General features: G+C 45.0%; 1 protein-coding gene across 1 annotated transcript in view; it reads left to right on the top strand.

Moving 5' to 3' along the window:
- Positions 1 to 10,919: 10,919 nt before the first annotated feature.
- Positions 10,920 to 23,405, top strand: part of LOC143927808 (inter-alpha-trypsin inhibitor heavy chain H3-like) — a 122,523-nt gene continuing 110,037 nt past the window's right edge. The window contains exon 1 of the mRNA XM_077452187.1: positions 10,920 to 11,062. The gene's annotated coding sequence lies outside the window, so the exon portion shown is untranslated. The remainder of the gene's footprint in view (positions 11,063 to 23,405) is intronic.

The following is a 23,405-nucleotide window of genomic DNA, read 5'->3' as shown; positions in this document are numbered from 1 at the left end:
GGATGTCAGCAGCCGCCGCTGCAACACCGGAACCCCAGCACTCCCTCTCCTCTGTGAGGGATGGAGAAAGCCTCACCAGCCGACGCCCAGCTCCTTCGATCCGCGGTGCATTCGCTGCGATGCCTGGACACGGAAAAGCTGCCACCCACATCTTATGTCACTGGGGGCCCTGGCCCTGGCCCTGGCTGCTCCCGGGACCTGGTTGGCACCAGCTGCTCTGCCACTCCCACGCCAGGCTGCACTAGACACAGGCAGGGAGCCTGTATAACCAACCGCACCATACATACTACGAAGGTGTGAAGACAGGGGAGTGGGTGCCAGATGAAATCTCTCCTGCCCTGGGTTCGCCATAGACAGGGATTCCTCCCAACTCGCACACCAGGGGAAGCAGGCATGCGCTTAGCTGGTTGGGTCAGAGGTTCCCTAAGGGGTTCCCTGACCCCGATGAAGCGCTCAGCCTCCTAGCACGTGGGTGACTAAAACAGGCCCAGGAAAGACCTGCCTGTTCTCCTGCAATAAATCTGATAGATTGTCTTGAAGCCACTCAGGGCCTTTGGCCACAGCCGCAGCTCTAAGCTAATGCAATTTTTATCATTTTTTTTCCCCCCACAAATAGAGCTTTCTTTTGGTGGTATTTCATCACCTCTGCGGTTTTTATTGTTTGCGCTATAAACAAAAGAAGAGTTTCAAGTTTGAAAAAAACACAATGGGGGTTATTTACTAAAGGAAAATCCACTTTTCACTGCAACTGCACTTGAAAGTGCACTAAAAGTGCACTTGGAAGTAAAGTCGCTGTAGATCCAATGGGGACATGCAAGGAAAATAAAAAAAACAGCATTTTAGCTTGCACATGATTGGATGATAAAATCAGCAGAGCTTCCCCTCAAATTTTTTTCCTCAGTTTAGGCTGATGTGTATTCTTCTACATATTTTTGGTAAAGAAAAAATTCCAATAAGCGTATATTGATTGGTTTGCGCAAAAGTTATAGCGCCTACAAAATAGGAGATAGATTTATGCCATTTTTATTATTATTATTTTTTTTTTACTAGTAATAGCGACGATCTGCGATTTTTATCTTGACTGTGACATTGCGGCAGACATATCGGACACTTTTTGACACAATATTGCGGGACAATTCACATTTATACAGCGATCAGTGCTATAAAAATGCACTGATTACTGTATAAATGTCACTGGCAGGGAAGGAGTTAACACTAGTGGACGATCAAGGGGTTAAATGTGTTACCTAGGGAGTGATTCTAACTGTAGGGGGATGGGACTGACTTGGGGAGGAGACCAATCATGTGTTCCTATATACTAGGAACCCAGGATCTGCCTCCTCTCATCTGACAGCACGTGGATCATTGTGTTTACACACACAGATCCATGGTCCTGCTCTGTAACGAGCGATTCCTAGTGCCCGGTGGACATCGAGGCCACCGGGCACGCGCATCGGCTTCTCGGTGACACGACAGGCACATGCGCCCCCTGTACCGCCGGGAAGCCGAGGACGCCATATTGCGCCCACCCAGAATGGGTGATCCCATCTGCGGATGTCATATGACAATGGGTGGGTAGTGTAAGTGGTTAATACACTGCCTGAAGTGTATTAGAAACAGTACACCACGGAATGCACTGTAGATATAAGCTACACTGGATGCAGAGTATATATATATATATATATATATATATATATATATATATATATATATATATATATATATATATATATATATATATATATATATATTATACAAGGCTGTGTATATATATATTTATACACTACCTGCACTGAACACTGAATATATTGTCTTTGCTAAATGCAGAGTATATAAATATATAGTAGGCTGAATATATATATATATATATATATATATATATATATATATATATATATATATATATATATATATATATATATATGTAGCACCCTCTACCTAAAGCCTAAAGGTAGGTTCTAGAATAGGATTTTACTCAGTTCAGGATATGTGCAGGTAAATTTAGGCAGGCTTATGCTGCGTGCTGGGCCTGTCTGTTTTGATTCTGGGACTGGGAGTGTCTAGTGTAGTGGTGGGTGTGGCCAAGTGTGCTCTGATTCAGAGATGCCTCCCCTGCTTTCAGAAAGATGGTTCTGGAATAGGGGTTTGAGTGGCAGGCAGCTCATGTGAGGGGCCCTGACCAATTATCTTTTGGTATTGGCAAGGTGCAGGCCTCCCATATAAGCTGGGGTCACATACTAACAGGGAGGAGTCTGAAGTGCCGGAAAAGACAGCATGGAGTATTGAGGTGCTGTTCCCGGCATCCCCATGCGGGTATGGGCCGATCACAGAGGAGGGTTGGAGGAACCGCGGAGAGGGAGTGTTAAATAAAGATCTTCGTCTTTAAAAAGGTAGCAAGCTGCTGTGACCGGGGGAACACAGGACTTGAATGCTGGACAAGATCAGAACAGAAGAAGTAGCAGTAAAGTGGAGGAGAGTAGAGCAGCATTCTGTGACCGGGGACACAGAACGGCCAAGTAGACAAAGGTGAGTGCGAGCAGAACAAGAGAAGCTATAAGGAATAGTGTAGAATGCTGTGGCCTGGGGAACGCAGCATTGATAGCAAAGGACTGGCTGGGAACAGTAGTCTGTCTATTACCATGTGTCAGGCCATCAGGGGGGAGATACCGTGCTATCTCTGGTCTGGTTAGCACATTGGTAATATCTTCCAAAGACTGTGTGGCTGTCTAATGCCGTGTACACACGACCAGACTTTTCGACAGTAAAGTTCCGATGGAACGAAACTGTCGGACAATTCGATCATGTGTGGGCTTCATCGAAAAATCTGACGGACTAGAAATAAAACATGTTTCAGATCTTTCCGCCAGAACCAGTTCCTATTGAGAAAACCACTCGTCTGTATGTAGGTCCGACCAACAACGATGCAAGGGCAGCTATTAGTTACTGGCTATTGAACTTCCTTTTTCTAGTACGGTCGCACGTCATCACGTTAAACTATCGGACTTTGGTGTGATCGTGTGTAGGCAAGTCCGTTTCAGCAGGACTCCATTGGAACTTCGTAGAAAAGTCCGTCAGAGTTCACTCCGACGGAAAGTCCGGTCGTGTGTACATGGAATAACTCATTGATCCATCAGGGAGAGGTTGTGTTAGGCCTCTGAATTTTTGATTCTCGGAAACCATAACACCCCTTTCACACCAGGGCGTTTTGCAGGCGCTATAGCGTTAGAAATAGCGCCTGCAATCCGCCCTAAAGAAGCTGCACCATTGTATGTAGTGTGAAAGCCCCGAGGGCTTTCACACTACAGCGGTGCGCTGGCAGGACGTCAGAAAAAAGTCCTGCCAGCAGCTTCTTTGGAGCGGTGAAGGAACGGTGTGTTTACCGCTCCTCCACCGCTGCTCCCCATTGAAATCAATGGGGCAGCGCTGTATTACGGCCGGCAAAACGCCGCTATTGCGGCGTATTGCCGGCGGTTTTAACCCTTTCGCGGCCGCTAGCTGGGGGTAAAAGCACCCCGCTAGCGGCCGAAATGCGCTGCAAATCCACCGCAAATCCGGCGGTAAAACGCAGCTAAAAATAGCGCCGTTTTACCGCCAACACAATGGGCGGTGTGGTGTGAAAGGGGTCTTATGCCGCGTACACACGACCAGACTTTTCGAGGGATTAAGTCTGACAGACTTTCGACGGAGTTCTGACGGAGTTCCGACAGAGTTCTGACGGACTTTTCGAATGAGCGGACTTGGCCACACACAATCACACCAAACTCCGACGGATTCGTACGTGATGACGTACGACTGGACTCGAATAAGGAAGTTCATAGCCAGTAGTCAATAGCTGCCCTAGCGTCGGTTTTAGTCCGTCGGAATAGCATACAAACAAGCAAATTTTTCGGTAGGAACTGGGTCCGGCAGAGTTCTGGCGGAAAAATTTGAAGCATGTTCCATTTCTAAAGTCTGTCAGACTTTTGCGAATCAAAAGTCCGTTGCAGCCCACACACGATTGAATAGTCTGCCGGAATCATTCCCTCAGACTTTGGATGTTGAAAAGTCCGCTCTTGTTTATACGGGGCTTTATAGTCTGCAAGGTGGAATTATTCAGAGTGATTCTTTTTTGTCAAAATTGGAAGTGAAGAAGTAGTGTTTCAATAGTTTGCTGACAATACTAGATGTAAAACAATTTCCAAGCCAAGGCTATTCAGTTTTGTTGTGCAATATACCAAATGCTATGGGCATCTCATATGACCCCTTGTTCCATCCAAGTTGTATCCTGCAATAATTGAAACAAAACCGTGCACCTTGCTTTTGGCCAATTATGGCTCTCTTAGCAGAGATTGGCCAAAACATACAGGTCAGGTGCATGCTTTGGCCAATCATCATACAGCAACGCACTGCAATTTCGCATCGCATTATGGGTGTCCTGCGGCACTCAAATTTTCATCAAAAACACCCCATTATGTTCACTCTTCGGCAAACGCGAACACCCGATGTTCAAGTCGAACTTATGTTCAACCCGAACATCGAGTTCATCCCTGTCAGTAAAAATTAGGAACAATCATCTGGCAATTACTTGACTGAGTTCCCTAAGTACCCTCGGGTGCAAGCCATCCGGTCCCGTGATTTTTTAATTTTAAGTTTCCCAAGTCTAATTCTAATTCTGTCCTCTGTTAGCCATGAGGGTGCTTCCTGTGATGTGTCACAAGGACAAACACTGCGGTTTTGGTTACTTTTGATTACTGTGCCCATCAATTGCAGCCTGATCGAGTCCATCAAAAGCAGCCACATTGTGCCCATAAAATGCAGCCTCACTCTGCCCATCACAGTAGGCCAATCACATCCACATTTCAAGTAAAATAAAATAAAACCAGTTAACATGGTGTCAACAAGGTGTCCTCATCAGAGCCCCTTTTTACATCAGATGTCCCAATCAGAGTCCCCCTTTACAGCAGGTGCCCCCCTTTACATCAGGTGTCCTCATCAGAGTCCCCCTTTACATCAGCTGTCCTCATCAGAGTCCACCTTTACATCAGGTGTCCCCATAAGAGTCTTCTTTTACATTAAATGTCCCAATCAGAGTCCTCCTTTACATCAGGTGCCCCCATCAGAGTCCTCATTTACATTAGGTGTCCCCATCAGAGTCCTCCTTTACATCAGATGTCCCTATCAGAGTCCCCCTTTACATCAGATGTCCTCATCAGCGTTTCCCTTCACATCAGATGTCTACATCAGAGCCGCTTTAAATCAGATGTCACCATCAGAGTCCCCCTTCACATCAGATGCCCCCATCGGAGTCCCACTTTATGTAAAATGTCCCCATCAGAGTTCCTGTTTACTTCTGATGTCCCCGTCAGAGTCCCCATTTTACAGCAGATGTCACCATCAGAGTCCCCCTTTACATAAGATGTCACCATCAAAGTCCACCTTCACATCAGATGTCCCCATCAGGGTCCCCCTTTACATCAGATGTCCCGATCAGAGTCCCCCTTTACATCAGATGTCCCCATCAGAGCCCCCCTTTACATGAGATGTCCTCATCAGAGTCCCCCTTTACACCAGATGTCCCAATCAGAGTTCCCCTTTACATCAGAAGCCACCGTAAGAGTCCCCTTCACATCAGATGTCCCCATCAGAGTCCCTCGTCACATCAGATGTCCCCATCAGAGTCTCCCGATACATCAGATGTCCCCATCAGAGTCCCCCTTTACAGCAGATGTCCCCATCAGAGTCCACCTTTACATCAGATGTCACCACCAGAGTACCTCTTCACATCAGATGTCACCATCAGAGTACCCCTTCACATCAGATGTCCCTATCAGAGTCCCCCTTTACATCAGATGTCACCAGAGTTTCCCTTCACATCAGATGTCACCATCAGAGTTTCCCTTCACATCAGAGTCCCCCTTTACATCAGGTGTCCCCATCAGAGTCCCTCTTTACTTCAGGTATCACCATCAGAGTCCCTCTTTACATCAGATATCCCCATCAGAGTCCCACTTTACGTCAAATGTCCCCATCAGAGTCCCCCTTTACTTCTGATGTCCCCGTCAGAGTCCCCATTTTACAGCTGATGTCACCATCAGAGTCCCCCTTTACATCAGATGTCACCATCAAAGTCCTCCTTCACATCAGATGTCCGCATCAGGGTCCCTTTTTACATTAGATGTCCTGATCAGAGTCCCCCTTTACACCAGATGTTCCCATCAGAGCCCCCCTTTACATCAGATGTCCCAATCAGAGTCCCCCCTTACACCAGATGTCCCGATCAGAGTTCCCCTTTACATCAGAAGCCACCGTCAGAGTGGCCTTCACATCAGATGTCCCCATCAGAGTCCCCCGTCACATTAGATGTCCCCATCAGAGTCCCCCGTCACATTAGATGTCTCCATCAGAGTCTCCCGATACATCAGATGTCCCCATCAGAGTCCCCCTTTACAGCAGATGTCCCCATCAGAGTCCACCTTTACATCAGATGTCACCACCAGAGTACCTCTTCACATCAGATGTCACCATCAGAGTCCCCCTTCACATCAGATGTCCCTATCAGAGTCCCCCTTTACATCAGATGTCACCAGAGTTTCCCTTCACATCAGATGTCACCATCAGAGTTTCCCTTCACATCAGGTGTCCCCATCAGAGTCCCTCTTTACATCAGGTGTCCTCATCAGAGTCCCTCTTTACATCAGGCATCCCCATCCGAGTCCCCCTTTACATCAGATATCACCATCAGAGTCCCTCTTTACATCAGATATCCCCATCAGAGTCCCCTTTACATCAGATGTCCCCATCAGAGCCCCACTTTACATCAGATCAAAAATATTACAGCGCACACATGCAAAACTAACATTTACCTCCAGCAAGGCTTTTTAAAAACACCTAGACATTTTCAAAAAACATTATCAAAAAATATTGGGATTTGGTCACACCATATTGCTATACGGTGCTTAAGCCCACTTACTGCGACAATGTACCCCATGATTAGTGGGTCCTACACTATCCATAGACTAGGAGATGCTGCTTCTCTGAACCATGGGAGCTATACTCCTCTATATGGGAGAACATGATGTCTCCACCATGACACAGGTGGTTACTAATGAGAGGTACTTACTGAGGGAGTGGGGTGCTCCACCCAACAGGATTTGGTCAGAATCCATACAATAGACAAAACAAGATATTTTGGGGGCACACCCTAAAAAAATGCATAAAGATGGTTCTGCCATAAGACCATACAACAGAACAAAAATATTACAGCGCACACATGCAAAACTAAACTCTTGTTTTGTCCACTTTACATCAGATGTCCCGATCAGAGTCCCCGTTTACATCAGATGTCCCGATCAGAGCCCCCTTTACTTTAGATGTCCCCATCAGAGTCCCCCTTTACATCAGATGTCCCAGTCAGAGTCCCCCTTTACATCAGATGTCACCATCAGAGTCCCCTTCACATTAGATGTCACCATCAAAATCCCCCTTCACATCAGATGTCCCCATTAGAGTCCCCCATCACATCAGATGTCCCCATCAGAGTCCCTTATTACATCAGATGTCTCCATCAGAATCCCCCTTTACAGCAGATATCCCCATCAGAGTCTCCCTTTACATCAGATGTCCCCATCAGAGTCCTCCTATACATCAGATGTCCCCATCAGAGTCCTTCTATACATCAGATGTCCCCATCAGTCCCCATCAGATGTCCGTCCCCACCATCATGAGCCACCGACAGCCTTCTCAGCACTCCCTCTTCCACCTGACTGCCCCTGCTGGAATGACTCAGGAGTATTTAAGAGGTACCTGCCCCCTGTCAGCCCACTTGCTGGGGATTGGCTGGAGTTGCCTTCAATACTACAATCAGCTTCTCCCAGACTCCACCCTCTTCTTCTGGATGCTTCTCCAAGGTTCCAGAGAGCAGTGGGAGTCACTAGAGGTGCTGCTTGATGAGTCCTCCAGGGTCACTCATCCCTGACCCAGATTGAATCCAAGCTTGGCTGCCAGGCAAGCCAAATTTACCTACTTTACAGCTTACACAAAAAAACTATGTACACTTAGCACACTAAGCCACAGGGTGCTACATTAGCATAACAGCCAAGGAACTAGCATTTTCAGAAGGTGGTCAGCATTGGCAGTGATAGCGCTCTTTACGAAAGTAATGCAAAACCATAAACCTTATGCACAGTTACTAATGATAGAAAGCGTGTCTGTGTAAGGCTGTAGTGGCTCTCCTGAGTTCAGGATTCCAGGCTGAAACAAAGGAAAGCTGACAGTCCCTGTCTCTGATTTATCTGTGAGCAGCCGCCCACAAGCCACCTGCTCACAGCGAGGATCCTGGAAAGGCAGGAAGACCACACGGATACACATGCACTTGATCCTCAAACAAAGCCAGCTGGTAGGTGATGCTGGTGGAGGAGGCCCCACCCACGGAAACGCGTAGTCATAGCAATCACCAGTGTCACTTACCAGCTAGCTTTGTTTGAGGATCACGTGCATGTGTATGTGTGAGGAGTCTTCCTGCCTTTCCAGGATCTCCACTGTGAGGGGGAGGCTCTCGTGCCAGCTTGCCTTGGATCCAGCCTGGAATCCTGAACTCAGGAGAACCACTACAGCCTTACACAGATGCGCTTATTTTTACCAACACAATGTGAGTGTTCAGTGTTACTTTGTCTATTTAACTATTTAAGGACCGGAAGGATTTGCCACCTTCCTGACCAGGCCATTTTTTGTGATACGGCACTGCATCGTTTTAACTGACAATTGCGCGGTCATGGGACGTTGTACCCAAGCAAAATTTGTGTCCCTTTTTTCCCCACAAATAGAGCTTTCTTTTGGTGGCATTTGATCACCTCTGCGGTTTTTATTTTTCTGCGCTATAAATAAAATAAAACGACAATTTGGAAAAAAAACAATATTTTTTACTTTTTTCTATAATAAATATCCCCAAAAAAAAAAAAAAAAAAAAATTCTCTTCATCAGTTTAGGCCAATATGTATTCTACATATTTTTGGTAAAAAAAATTGCAAGTATATATTGATTTGGTTTCTTCAAAAGTTTTAGTGGATAAATGTATGGCATTTTCATTATTTTTTATTTTTTTTGTAATAATGGCGGTGATCAGCAATTTTTAGTGGGATTGTGACATTGCGGCGGACAGATCAGACACTTTTGACACTTTTTTGGAACCACTGACATTTATACAGCAATCAGTGCTAAAAAATAGCCACTGATTACTGTATAAATGCAACTGGCAAAGAAGAGGTTAACACTAGGGGGCGATCAAGGGTTTAAGTGTTCCCTAGGGAGGTGTATATAACTGTGGGGGCAGTGTAGTGACTGGAGGAGGAGAGAGATCGCTGTTGCTGATCACTAGGAACAGCAGATCTCACTCTACTTTCCTGACAGAACTGGGATCTGTCTGTTTACATTGACAGATCCGTGTTCTGTCTCTCTGTGGAGCGATCGTGGGTGGCCGGCAGATATCACCCATCGGCTCCGGTGTTGTGCCATGGGCACACGCGCACAATCCTGGTAACCCCTGCGCGCCCCCTGTTCCTCTTAAAGCTGCCGACTTACGATGACGCAGGGGGGTCAACTTGCCGCAGTACAACTGTGGCGACTGGTCCAGTAGTAGTTCATTTTATCTAAAAAATGGTTTTGCACTAGGGGCCATTGCGCTCTCTTTTATCTTTATGTTTGCAGCTATCAGTCTTGATGCTAGTTAATGGAGCAGCACAGCAAACATACATACACCATATTGGTTTAACCCCTTTCTTTGGCCTGATTCACACCTATGCATTCTTAGTGCTTTTTGCATTTTGCAGATTTGCACTACAGAACGTGTTCCATAGGAAACCATGTTAAATGGACTGTAATGCAAATCTGCAAAATGCAAAAAGCCTAAAAATGCATAGGAGGGAATCTGGCCTTTGACATATCAAGACGCTGATTGTCTTTTTATCATTGCGGATTTATATTCTCTAACGCTGGATTCACACCTATGTGTTTTTAGTGGTTTTTGCATTTTGCAGATTTGTACTACAGTCCATAAACCATGGTTTCCTACGAAACACATTCTGTAGTGCAAATCTGCAAAATGCAAAAAGCACTAAAACTGCATAGTTGTGAATCCAGCCTAAACTATTTTTTGTGAAACTATTTCATGATTTAATCATTCATCCTATCATTTTTATAATTGCTGTCTTTGACTCTATGGACTGTAGCGCTGTAGTGTTTTATTTTTTGTTTACTAATGATAGCTGAAATACCTTACCACTATCCAGATTGCTGGGTGTTGCTACTGGATGTTGTAACAATCACCTCTCTTACATAATTATTACAGTGTGTAAATACAAGGCAATATTTTAAGACCTTATTTCCCGCAACATAAAACTTTCCCCAGTTACTGCTAATATTATACAACAGGAATAGTCTGTAAGGGTATAAAATATCTTTCAGCCACAAAATGCCTCACTTCATTGGAAACTAGTAGAAGCTGGTTTGCGCTAGGCACCTCTGGTCACGCCTGTGTATAATGAGTGGCTTTAAAACGAGAAAGTTCATACAAAGTTTGGACCATGTATAAATCGGGAACTATCCATTTATATGCTGACAAAATACAGGTATTTCATAATACCTATGTGACTCTTTTCATGAAATAAGACAGCTCTGTAAAAAAAAAAAAAAAGCTCTTATTAGATATACCGCAAAAGCATATATTGTGTAGATATTAATTTAATGTTTGGATTCCTCAAAAAGCGTATTCATTCTCTTTTCGCTCTGCCCCTACCCATATCCTGAAACCCCAACTATAAATATGTTATTCACCCTCCTCCTGCTAAGCTTCCAACCGTCCTTTCCGCGCCAACATTTTATAAAGACTCTATTCACTCTGCTCTTATGTTTATTCCAACTCTCTAACAACCTTATACTGTACAACAAACAATAATTGGCTCTAGGGTCACTGTAAGTATCCAATGAGAGAGATCTGAATCAGAGACAATTGACCCTGGTATCTTATTAATAGCAGTGCCCAATAAGCCATTTCACCTTCGGCTGAAAGACCTCGAAGAGAAACAAAAAGGTAGGCATCTATAGTTTTTTCCCTTTTTCTTTATAAAAATAGATGGCTACAAAAGGTTTTGGGTTTAAAGGCTAAGTTTACCTTTTAAAAAATATTAATCAAAGCACATATTTTTGCAGAAAAAAATAAATGTGCATTTTTTTTTTTTTTTACAGGAGCCTGCAATGTATTGCATCCACGATCAGTGGATCGCAGGTGCAATGCCAAGTTCCTGCAGACTCTTCCTCCTGCTTTCTGCCCATACCAAGGTACCAGCTTTCAGTTGTAGAGTTGGAGGAAGTGTAACTGGACTACAACTGCGGTGATTAGCGCACAGGTGTTTTTATTGAGAACTACCCAGATAGCAAGCAATTGAGTTGCAAGTTTGATAATGACTTGCTAACCTATTGCTAGACTTGCCAGGCTTCACAAGTTTGTTGCACAACTGCAGCCATGTCCACATTGCATGACTCCAGATCAGCTTTCTTTGCAAACATTCTGCAAGTCTGCTGCAAGTTTTGATTCAGTTATGTTGTGCAATAGTCATTCCACCACAGGGGTCACTGTGGCTGAATTTGGAAAAGTGTGAACTAGAACTTGTGCTTTAAGTGCTCTGCAAGTGTACAACTAGCTGCCATAGCCCGGTATCCTCTTCTTCAGCGGGTGGTCAAGATAAAAGTGGTCTCTGAATTTGCCACAAGATCACTCCTGCCTTGCTCCGGTGCCCTCCGCCACTTACTGGAGCCGTCAGTAGTGGCAGAGGCGATCGGATCCTGTCCCTAGCCTGACATGGAGATGAGTGGCCCCCACCCGTCTCCATATCATTGCAGGGCGGAAGAGACATCAAAACGTCACTTCCGTCCATAGCTCTTAAAGGGCGATTTTCTTATTTTTATTTTTTTTAAATGACAACATTTTTTTTTTTATTATTATTGCATTTTAGTGTAAATATGAGATCTGAGGTATTTTTGACCCCAGATCTCATATTTAAAGGGGTTGTAAAGGTGAACATTATTTCACCTTAATGCATTCTATGCATTAAGGTGAAAAAACATCTGACAGTGCTGGCGCCCCCAGCCCCCCCATTTTACTTACCTGACCCCTCGAAAGTCCCGCGTTCGCCTCTGACATCCTCTTCGCCACTCAGCCTGGCCATTGATTGGCTAGAGTGGATGGATTGAAAGCAACGCAGCCATTGGCTCGTGCTGCTGTCAATCACATCCAATGACACGGCGCACCGGGGGCGGGGCCGAGTGATACAGTGAGCGGCTATAGCCGGCGGCTGTATCACGGGAGCGCACCCACAAGTGCTTCTCACCATGCGAGGGAGCTCGCATGAACATGAGAAGTACTTGCGGGGGGAAGCAGAGACAGCCGCGAGGGACCCCAGAAGACCAGGTTCGGGGCCACTCTGTGCAAAACGAGCTGCACAGTGGAGGTAAGTATAACATGTTTGTTATTTTTTTTAACCACTAGGCGTCCGCCCTATAGCCGAAAGACATCTGCCAATTGCCGGGAGGCCATCCCTGGACAGCCTCCTGTTTACTTCCGCAATGCGCGCTCCCGCGAGTGCGCATCTGGGAAGTTCTTTGCTGCCCGTGTCCCCTGGACACAGCCAGTCACAGATCGCTGTAAACGGCCAATAACAGCGGCCGTTTACAGCGCAATCGGCGTGCCCAATGAGAGATGATCTCATATGTAAACATATGAGATCAACTCTCATCGCTGGCTCTCCCTCCTCACACAGACAGCATGTGAGGAGGGAGAGATTAGCGGCTGCAGTGGCCGAAAGTAATCTGTCCCCAGTGTGCCATCTGTCCCCAGTGTGCCAGTTGTCCCCAGTGTGCCATCTGTCCCCAGTGTGCCACCTGTCAGTGCCATCTGTCCCCAGTGTGCCACCTGTCAGTGCCATCTGTCCCCAGTTCCATTTGCCCCAGTGCCACCTGTCAGTGCCATTTGCCCCAATGCCACCTGTCAGTGCCATCTGTCTCCAGTGCCACGTATAAGTGCCATCTGTCATCAGTGACACATATAATGCCATCTGTGATCAGTGCCACATCAGTGCCATGTGTCATCAGTGCCACATAGTGCCATCTGTCATCAGTGCCATATCACTGTCATGTGTCATCAGTGCCACATATTAGTGCCATCTGTCATCAGTGCCACGTATCAGTGCCATCTGTCATCAGTGCCACCTGTCAGTGTCACGTGCCATCTGTTATCAGTGTCACGTGTCATCAATGCCACGCATCAGTGCCACCTGTCATCAGCGTCACGTTTCAGTGCCACGTATTAGTGCCATCTGTCATCAGTGCCACATATTAGTGCATCTGTCATCAGTGCCACGTATTAGGGCCATCTGTCAGTGCCACGTATTAGTGCCACGTGTCATCAGTGCCACATATTAGTGCCATCTGTCATCAGTGTCATGTGTCTTCAGTGCCACGTATTAGTGGCATCTGTCATCAGTGCCACATCAGTGTCACGTGTCATCAGTGCCACGTATCAGTGCCACCTGTCATCAGTGCCACGTCAGTGTCACTGTCCTGGTGCTCCAGGGCCTTCAAAAGTGTAATAGTTAGTCAAAAAGTTAGATGTGTAATTTATGCTCCTAGAACACGTGACGGCACTCCCTGCATGTTGGGCCTCTCTAAGTAGCCAGGCTGTGGAAAAGTCCCACACATGTGGTATCATAATACTCAGGAGGAGTATCAAAATTTATTTTGGGGCATCATCTATGGTATACACATGCCACATGAGAGAAATAAACTATTACAATTACAATTTTGTGAAAAATAAGAAAATTTAAAAAAATCTTAATTTTGCAAAGAATTGTGGGAAAAAATTACAACATCAAAAAGCTCACCATGCCTCTTACTATACTATACTCTTACATACCTTGGAATGTCTACTTTCCAAAAAGGGGTCACTTGGGGGGTATTTGTACTTTCCTGGCTTGTTCGGGTCACAAGAAATGAGATAGGCCACCAGTACATCAGGTGTGATCAATTTTGTATGATTTGCACCACAGCTTGTAGACTCTCTAAAGCTGACCATACACATACAATTTTCTTATTCAATTTCCTTTAGATTTACCTTCAACTGTGTGGTACAAGGGCCTGTCTGATTGCACACAAATTGAAAGTGTTTAGATTTGACCTCATATTATATGGTTTTGGTAAATCTAAAGGAAATCTATAGAATAAAATTGTATAATGTATGGCCAGCATTACTTTCACAAAGACCAAATAATATCCACTAATTTGGGTTATTTTTTACCAAAGATATGTAGCAGTATAAATTGTGGCCAAAATTCATGAAAAAAATAAATAATTTGCAAAATTTTATCACAGAAACAAAGAAAAATGCGTTTTTTTCCCCCCAAATTTTCGGTCTCTTTTCATTTATAGTGCAAAAAATAAAAAACCCAGAGGTTATCAAATGCCACCAAAAGAAAGCTCTATTTGTGGAAAAAAAGGACAAAGAATTAATTTGGGTACAGTGTTACATGACTGAGTAATTGTCATTCAAATTGTGAGAGCACCGAAAGCTGAAAATTGGTGTGGTCACGAGGGGTGTTTAAGTGCCCTGTTGTCAAGTGGTTAAATTCCCTTTACCACCCCTTTAAGAGGCCCTCTCATGCTTTTTTTCTATTACAAGGGATGTTTATATCCCTTGTAATAGGAATAAAAGTGACACTTTTTTTTTTAAAGAACAGTGTAAAAATAAAAAATAAAAGGTAAAATAAATAAGAAAACATTTTTTTTTTAAAGACGCCCATCACGTGGAGCTCGCATGCAGAAGCGAACACATACGTAAGTAGCGCCCGCATATGAAAACGGTGTTCAAACCACACATATTAGGTATCACCGTGATCGGTAGAGCAAGAGCAATAATTGTAGCTCTGGACCTCCTCTATAACTCAAGACATGCATCCTGTAGATTTTTTTAAATGTCGACAATGGAGATTTTTAAGGGTAAAAGTTTGTCGCCATTCCACGAGCGGGCACAATATTAAAGAGTGACATGTTGGGTACCAATTTACTCGTCGTAACATTATCTTTCACAAGATAAATTTTTTTTGCTTTTGTCTGATTTTTTAATTCAAATAAGTGTATTTTTATGATGTGAAAGATAGTTACGAGTAAATTGGTACCCAACATGTCACTCTTTAATATTGCGCCCGCTCGTGGAATGGCGACAAACTTTTAGCCTTAAAAATCTCCATTGTCGACATTTAAAAAATTCTACAGGATGCAGGTTTTGAGTTACAGAGGAGGTCCAGAGCTATAATATTGTTCTCGCTCTACAGATCATGGCGATACCTCACATGTGTAGTTTGAACACCATTTTCATATGCGGGCGCTGCTCACGTGTGCATTCGCTTTTGCACACGAGCTTGGCAATAAAAAAACTCTTTAATAGCTATGGGCTGAAGTGACGTTTTGCAATGGTATGGAGACGGATGGGGGCCATCTTGCTCTCACTCGTCTCCATACCAAGCAAGGGAGCAGACCCGATCACCTCCGCCATTACCAATGGCTCTGGTAAGAGGCGGAGGGCACCAGAGATCGGCGGGGGGGGGGGGGGTGGAGGCGATAAGAGTGATCTTGCGGCGAATCCACCACAGAGACCACTTTTATCGGAAACCGGACCGCTCACTGAAGAAGAGGATACCGGGATTATGGCAGCTGATATCCTTCTTCAAAGTGCCGACATATATCGGCGGGAGCCGGTCCAGAAGTGGTTAAGGGTGGGGACATCATATGCACCATGTTGCACCTTAAATACAGTTCTAACCTGTAACATAGAGCAAATTAAGGTATCCTTTAGAGCAGTGTTTCTCAAACTGTGTGTCGTGGGATTATTCATGTTGTTTGCCGGGCCCGGCGTTGGCTGTGCAAAAACTCTGCGGGTCTGCCAGCATAGTGCTGACTGTCACTGAGCAAGTGTGCAGGTCTCACCCGGACATGGCCATCTGTGTGCAAATTGGATTGGTTGGTGTTCGCCGCCACCAGACCCTGGCAATCTGAATCCCAAATATGATTAGTCGGCAGCCTGGGTGCCAGCACAGGTGCCGTGCCAGGTGCTTCCAGCCAATGAGGTGCTGAGCACGGTGCACCCCAACGTGACATCATTCCCTCCTCCAGTCCCACTCACAACAGAGCAGAGGAGCCCGCAATCTCTGGCTGTCCCACATGGTGTGGAGCTGAGAAGGTAAGACAAGAGAAGAGAGGGGGACAAATCGATCAGTTATCAGCAGTAAATATAAGCAGCAGTCTTGTGTGATCCCCAGAAAATATTGATATCTTTTAGGTACTTATATAGTGTTTATATTATTCAATTTACATATACATCAACATCAGTCCCTGCCCTCAAGAAGCTTACTATCTAAGGACCCTAAATCACATTCATACATACACAGGCCAATTTAGACAGAAGCCGATTAACCTACCAGCATGTCTTTGGGGTGTGGGAGGAAACCAGAGTACCCAGAGGAAACCCACGCAGGCTCAGGGAGAACATGCAAAATCCAGGCAGGTAGTGTCATGGTTGGGATTCAATCCAGCGAACCTTTTGCTGCTAGAAGAAAGTGCTAACTACTACACCACGGTGCTATCAGCAGGTAAATGTAATATATACAAAAGCAGCAGTTTTGTGTGATCCCAAATATTATATATCACTGATACATAATGTGACAGTGGGGTCACTTTGGACACAGGGTGAATAAAAGAAACCCCCGATATGGTCTGTGATAGCCATATTCAAGGCTGTATATACATTGTATATAGATTGGATGTATACTGTATATGGGGGTTAAGTATCATTGCTGTGAGGAATTAAGTTGTTTTGCATTTCTATTGTTCATTTAAGTCTGTCCTTGTGTGTATTGTAAAGTGCCAGACAGACTGGCTGCCAACCCTTTGTGAAAAGATGTGTATTGGGTGGGATCGTTTGAAGCCTAGCAGACGTCAGGATGAGGTGTTGAGTCTTGGGATGTGTGGGTGGAGCTGGGCCCTTGTTCATGTTAAAGCATGTGCCTTGAATTGTGTATAAAGTTACAATGTTTCTCAATAATAAAGTCATTCCTACTACAGAAGAGACAGAGTGCGTCTCGTCTTTTTGCCAAAGGGGTCGGCTCCTATAGGAAAGGGTCGTTTAGCTGTGGATATTGGTAGCGAGTGGATGTGTGTCTAGGAGAGGGAACATCGTAAACGGCGTTAACCCCCTTTATATTAGGGGTGCCGTTACACATAATATTGGGTATCACACAAGATTGCTGCTTTTGTATATATATTATATTTACTGCTGACCACAAAAATTGTTAAATCTTTTCAGGTATGCCATGAAAATTTTTAGATCTTTTTGGTGCGCCACAAAAACAAAAACGTTTGAGAAACACTGCTTTAGGGAAAGGAGAATATACGGTCAGATAGAATATATAATAATCCAACAGGGGAATTCAAACATCTGTGCTGTTTACCGCAGGTTGAGCAATTACAGGCTGAATTTAAAAATTGAAGAGTGCATCACAGGGCCGCTGATAGAAATCATTGGGCCCCCTACAGCCCACCTGACGGGGCCCCCTTTAGCCCCACCCCTGGTCCCTCCTTCAGCCCCAACCCTGGTCCTGCCCCTGGTCCCTCCTTCAGCCCCAGCCCTGGCTGCTTCCCAGTGAGTTAGGACACACAGGGGTCTCAATATAAGGAGTTAAATCTCCCCCATCCACATGACATGACAGGGGGTCGCCCATTATGAGTACACTGTTCGCAGGACACACAGGGGGCCCCCCATTATATGAAGTACAGTACACCTCTTCATACATGTTCTATCACTGTACACCTATTCACACATGTGCTGTCACTGTACACCTCTGCACACATGTTCTGTCACTGTACACCTCTGCACACATGTTCTATCACTGTACACCTCTTCACACATGTTCTGTCACTGTACACCTCTTCACACATGTTCTATCACTGTACACCTCTTCATACATGTTCTATCACTGTACACCTCTTCACACATGTTCTATCACTGTACACCTCTTCATACATGTTCTATCACTGTATACCTTATCATACATGTTCTATCACTGTACACCTCTTCACACATGTTCTATCACTGTACACCTCTTCACACATGTTCTATCACTGTACACCTCTTCACACATGTTCTATCACTGTACACCTCTGCACACATGTTCTATCACTGTACACCTCTTCACACATGTTCTGTCACTGTACACCTCTTCACACATGTTCTATCACTGTACACCTCTTCATACATGTTCTATCACTGTACACCTCTTCACACATGTTCTATCACTGTACACCTCTTCATACATGTTCTATCACTGTATACCTTATCATACATGTTCTATCACTGTACACCTCTTCACACATGTTCTATCACTGTACACCTCTTCACACATGTTCTATCACTGTACACCTCTTCACACATGTTCTATCACTGTACACCTCTTCACACATGTTCTATCACTGTACACCTCTTCACACATCTTCTATCACTGTACACTTCTTCATACATGTTCTATCACTGTACACCTCTTCACACATGTTCTATCACTGTACACCTCTTCATACATGTTCTATCACTGTATACCTTATCATACATGTTCTATCACTGTACACCTCTTCACACATGTTCTATCACTGTACACCTCTTCACACATGTTCTATCACTGTACACCTCTTCACACATGTTCTATCACTGTACACCTCTTCACACATGTTCTATCACTGTACACCTCTTCACACATGTTCTATCATTGTACACCTCTGCACACATGTTCTATCATTGTACACCTCTGCACACATGTTCTGTCACTGTACACATGTTCCATTGCTTTCCCCTCATGTACATATGTGTCATCGCTACACATGTGTTCCCTCAGTGCACCCCTCTGCCCACATGTTCCATCACAGTACACCATTGATGGTAAACAGGGTTGAGTGTACAGCTATAACAAGTGAGGCCACTGGCTCTTACCACTCTTGCTTCAGCAGACATTTAAATCTCCAGGCTGCACATTGTATTTCCTGCACAGACTGGAGGTCAGGAGGAGGCGGTGCAGCTCTGAATGACAGAGCAGCAGACCAATTGGTTTGACATCCTGCTGGGAGGCAAAAATCTGTAGATAGCAGTGTAGGAGAGGCTTCCATGGTGCTGTTCTCCTCACTGACACAAGGGACATGAGCAGAGATGTGAGTGGAATGTGAGCAAGTCACACATGCAGGCTACCTGCCGTCGGTGCTGTTAAACTGAAGTCAACCCCTGCCTTGAGTTTACTCACTGTCTGGAAAGTGTTCTCCTCCTCCTCTCCAGCCTCTGAGTGGCGCCTGCCGCTCCTCACCTCTCCGGTGGTCAGACTCATCTCGTGCTGGCTGGAGAAATATATATATTTTTTTTCTATCATTCTCTGCTCAGATTGCCCGGGCCCCCCCTGCTGGCTGGGCCCGGTACAACAGGGCCAATTGTACTGGCTTATCAGCGGCCCTGGTGCATCATCAGCTTAAATAAACCCCTTGCCTATTTTACACAGGGCAGGAGATTTCCTTGTATGTCTGCTCCTAACCTGGTTTAAAATATGGAGATAAAATGTGCATATAACCTCATTTGAAATTACTATTAGTAAAGTTGCCTATTTGTCTCTGCCACCTATGGGCACATGCCCACTATGCCTGCTAGTTAGGGATGAGCTTCGTGTTCGAGTCGAACGTACGTTCGACTCGAACATTGGCTGTTCGTCCGTTCGGCGAAATCCGAACTCTTGGTCCGTTCGCGTCAAAATTCGTGTGGTGCGCACGGCCCACAATGCACTGCGATGGCGCAGTGCATTGCTGGCTCATGATTGGCCAAGCATGCACTGTGACCCCGCATGCTTGGCCAATCGCAGCGACAGCAGCGAGGAGAGCCATGATTGGCCACAGGCATCCTGCCTGTGGCCAATCATAGCTCAGGCTGTGTAGTGCACGCCCCACACTATATAAGGCCACCTTTGAGGCGGCCTCGTGTAGTATGTTGGCATCTGAAGCAGTGGGTGTTCTGTGTACCTTCAACACAGTACACACCGATCGTTTTTGGCTGATTTCCTATCTTGCTGTTGTGTAGTGGTTATTGTCTGTGCCCTGACCACAGTATACACCACTATATTCACCTCACCTATATAGCTAGTGGTCCATCTTTAATAATAGAGCTTGCAGTCAGTAGTGTTAGGAGATAGTGCGTGCTGTCTGCGTGCTCTGTACCCAGTACATACCGCTATAATCCACCTACATAGCTGTTCTCTATTTGAGCCCAATTGGGGTTATTTCCTGCAAATTCCTGCAATAAAACCGGGCTAATTCCTGCAATAAAACTAGAGTATATGGCAGAGGTTGCAGTGTGGTGGCACCAGCAACAGTGCCTAAGGCCCAATTTTTCTGCCCCTGTTTAACAGGGGCGTTTAAGTACAATTTTTGATGCAATGCTTTGCAGCAGGGCTAATTCCAGCAAAAAAACTAGAGTATATGGAAGAGGTTGCAGTGTGGTGGCACCAGCAGCAGTGCCTAAGGCCAAATTTTTATGCCCCTGTTTAACAGGGACATGTAATTACAATTCTTGATATAATATTTCACAGGAGGGCCTCTTCCTGTGCCCACCCAGAGTAACGGTGAGGACTTATAGTGTTGTGGCACCAGCACCACAACCACCAAAGGTCAATTTTTCTACCACTGTTCAACAATGGCATGTAATTACAATTCTTGATATAATCGTTCACAGTAGGGCGCTCCAGCACCCACCAAGAGTCACTTTCAGGGCTTACAATGTTGTGGCAAAACCAACACCTTGTTCCGCCATTTCTGCAGAGCATATAGGGCAGGCCCCTACTTTCAAACATCCAACTTACAAACATCTCCTACTTGCAAAAGGAAGGAGACAACAGCAAGTGAGATGAAAAAAGATGGACGACAAAACAAATTATACAGGGTGATAACCCTTCCCTATGTTTTCCAAAAAGCTTAAAAATAGTTTTTTTGACTGGAGCTACACTTTAAAAATGTACCAGTTGAAAATTACAAACAGATTCAACTTAACACAACAAACCTACACAGTCCCTGTCTTGTTTGCACCGCCTGTATACTGCTGTTCTGAGTATATAGGGCCTGGGGGCCACACGCATTTCTTTTTTTTAATATGGGTACAGGGTTCCCCTTAATATGCGTACAAGACCCAAATAGGCCGGTAATGGGCAGGGAGGGCTACCCATGCCATTTTTCTGAATGATTTTCAACCATATTGCAGGAACCAGATATAACATTAAAACTGCAAGCAGTTTTAAATGGTGTTATTTCCGTTTAATGTCATTTTGTGCAGGGACTGTTCTAAACACGGGAAACACGTGGCACTTCACAGGCATACTACAGACACCCCCCAGGCACCATATTTAAAGGAATATTTCACTTTTTTTTCACTTTAATCGTCATTAAAATCAGTGCTCCCGCCAAAACGGCCATTTTTAAAAACATTTTAGGCATTGACCCATGTCCCCTGGGGCAGGAGCCAGGTCCCCAAACCCTTTTTAGGACAATATCTTGCATATTAGCCGTTAAAATTAGCACTTTCCATTTCGAACATTCGAGTCCCATAGACTTCAATGGGGTTCTAACATTCGTGACGAACGTGGGGTCCGTTCGAAAGTTCTGGTGCGAACCGAACCGGGGGGTGTTCGGCTCATCCCTACTGCTAGTAAACCCGGTCCTTTTCATATTATCAAACATCATGTTTCATTATTTATTTTGTAATATAAGCGCATGCATGACTATAACCTAGGAATGATGCATCAAGATGTAGCAGATGAAACAGATGTAGTTTTATTTCAATAGTAAATTGTTTCAGTATATATATATATATAGATAGATATAGATATAGAGATATAGATATATATATATATATATATACAGCATCTCACAAAAGTGAGTACACCCCTAAAAATTTTTAATATTTTATTATACCTTTTCATGTGACAACACTGAAGAAATTACACGTTGCTACAATGTAAAGTAGTGAGTGTACAGCTTGTATAGCAAAGTTTGTAAATTTGCTGTCCCCTACAAATAACTCAACATACAGCTGTTAATGTCTAAACCGCTGGCAATAAAAGTGGGTACAACCCTAAGGAAAAATGTCCAAATTGGTCCCAAAGTGTCAATATTTTGTGTGGCCATCGTTATTTTCCAGCACTTTCACAGCGCCTAGAGGCGATTCAGTTCGCATTGTGCGCTATACAGGTATTTCATTCATTCATTCATTCAGCACTGCCTTAACCATCTTGGGCATGAAGTTCACCAGAGCTTCACAGGTTGCCACAGGAGTCCTCTTCCATGACGACATCAGAGAGCAGGTGGATGTTAGAGACCTTGCGCTCCTCCACCTTCCATTTGAGGATGCCCCACAGATGCTCAATAGGGTTTAGGTCTGGAGACATACTTGGCCAGTCCATCACCTTTACCCTCAGTTTCTTTAGGAAGGCGGTGGTCATCTTGGAGGTATGTTTGCGGTCGTTACCATGTTGGAATACTGCCCTGCAGCCCAGTCTCTGTAGGGAGGGTATCATGCTCTGCTTCAGTATGTCACAGTACATGTTGGCATTCATGGTTCCCTCAATGAACTGTAGTTCCCCAGTGCTGGCAGCACTCTTGCAGCCCCAGACCATGACACTCCCACCACCATGCTTGACTGTAGGCAAGACACACTTGTCTTTGTACTCCTCACCTGGTTGCTGCCACACACGCTTGACACCATCTGAACCAAATAAGTTTATCTTCGTCTCATCGGACTCCAGTAAACTGTTTGCGGGCTTTCTTGTGCATCATCTTTAGAAGAGGCTTCCTTCTGAGACGACAGCCATGTAGAACAATTTGATGCAGTGTGGGGCATATGGTCGGAGCACTGACAGGCTGACCGCCGCCCCCCCCCCCCCCCCACTCCTTCAACATCTGCAACCTCTTCAACCTCTGCAGCAATGCTGGCAGCATTCCTACGATTATTTCCCAAAGACGGCCTCTAGATATGACGCTGAGCAGGTGCACTCAACTTTGACCGACCATGGCGAGGCCTGTTCTGAGTGGAACCTGTCCTGTTAAACCGCTGTATGGTCTTGGCCATCATGCTGCAGCTCAGTTTCAGAGTTTTGGCAATCTTCTTATAGCCTAGGCCAGTGATGGCGAACCTTGGCACCCCAGATGGTTTGGAACTACATTTCCCATGATGCTCAACTACACTGAAGAGTGCATGAGCATCATGGGAAATGTAGTTCCAAAACATCTGCAGTGCCAAGGTTCGCCATCACTGGCCTAGG

The sequence above is a fragment of the Lithobates pipiens genome, unplaced genomic scaffold (genome assembly GCF_037356315.1).
Source record: "Lithobates pipiens isolate NorthernLeopardFrog02 unplaced genomic scaffold, aLitPip1_a1.2 Scaffold_23, whole genome shotgun sequence".
In the NCBI taxonomy this organism is placed as follows: domain Eukaryota; kingdom Metazoa; phylum Chordata; class Amphibia; order Anura; family Ranidae; genus Lithobates; species Lithobates pipiens.
Note: the sequence above shows the minus strand (reverse complement) of the source record. Positions and strands in the feature narration are given on the sequence as shown.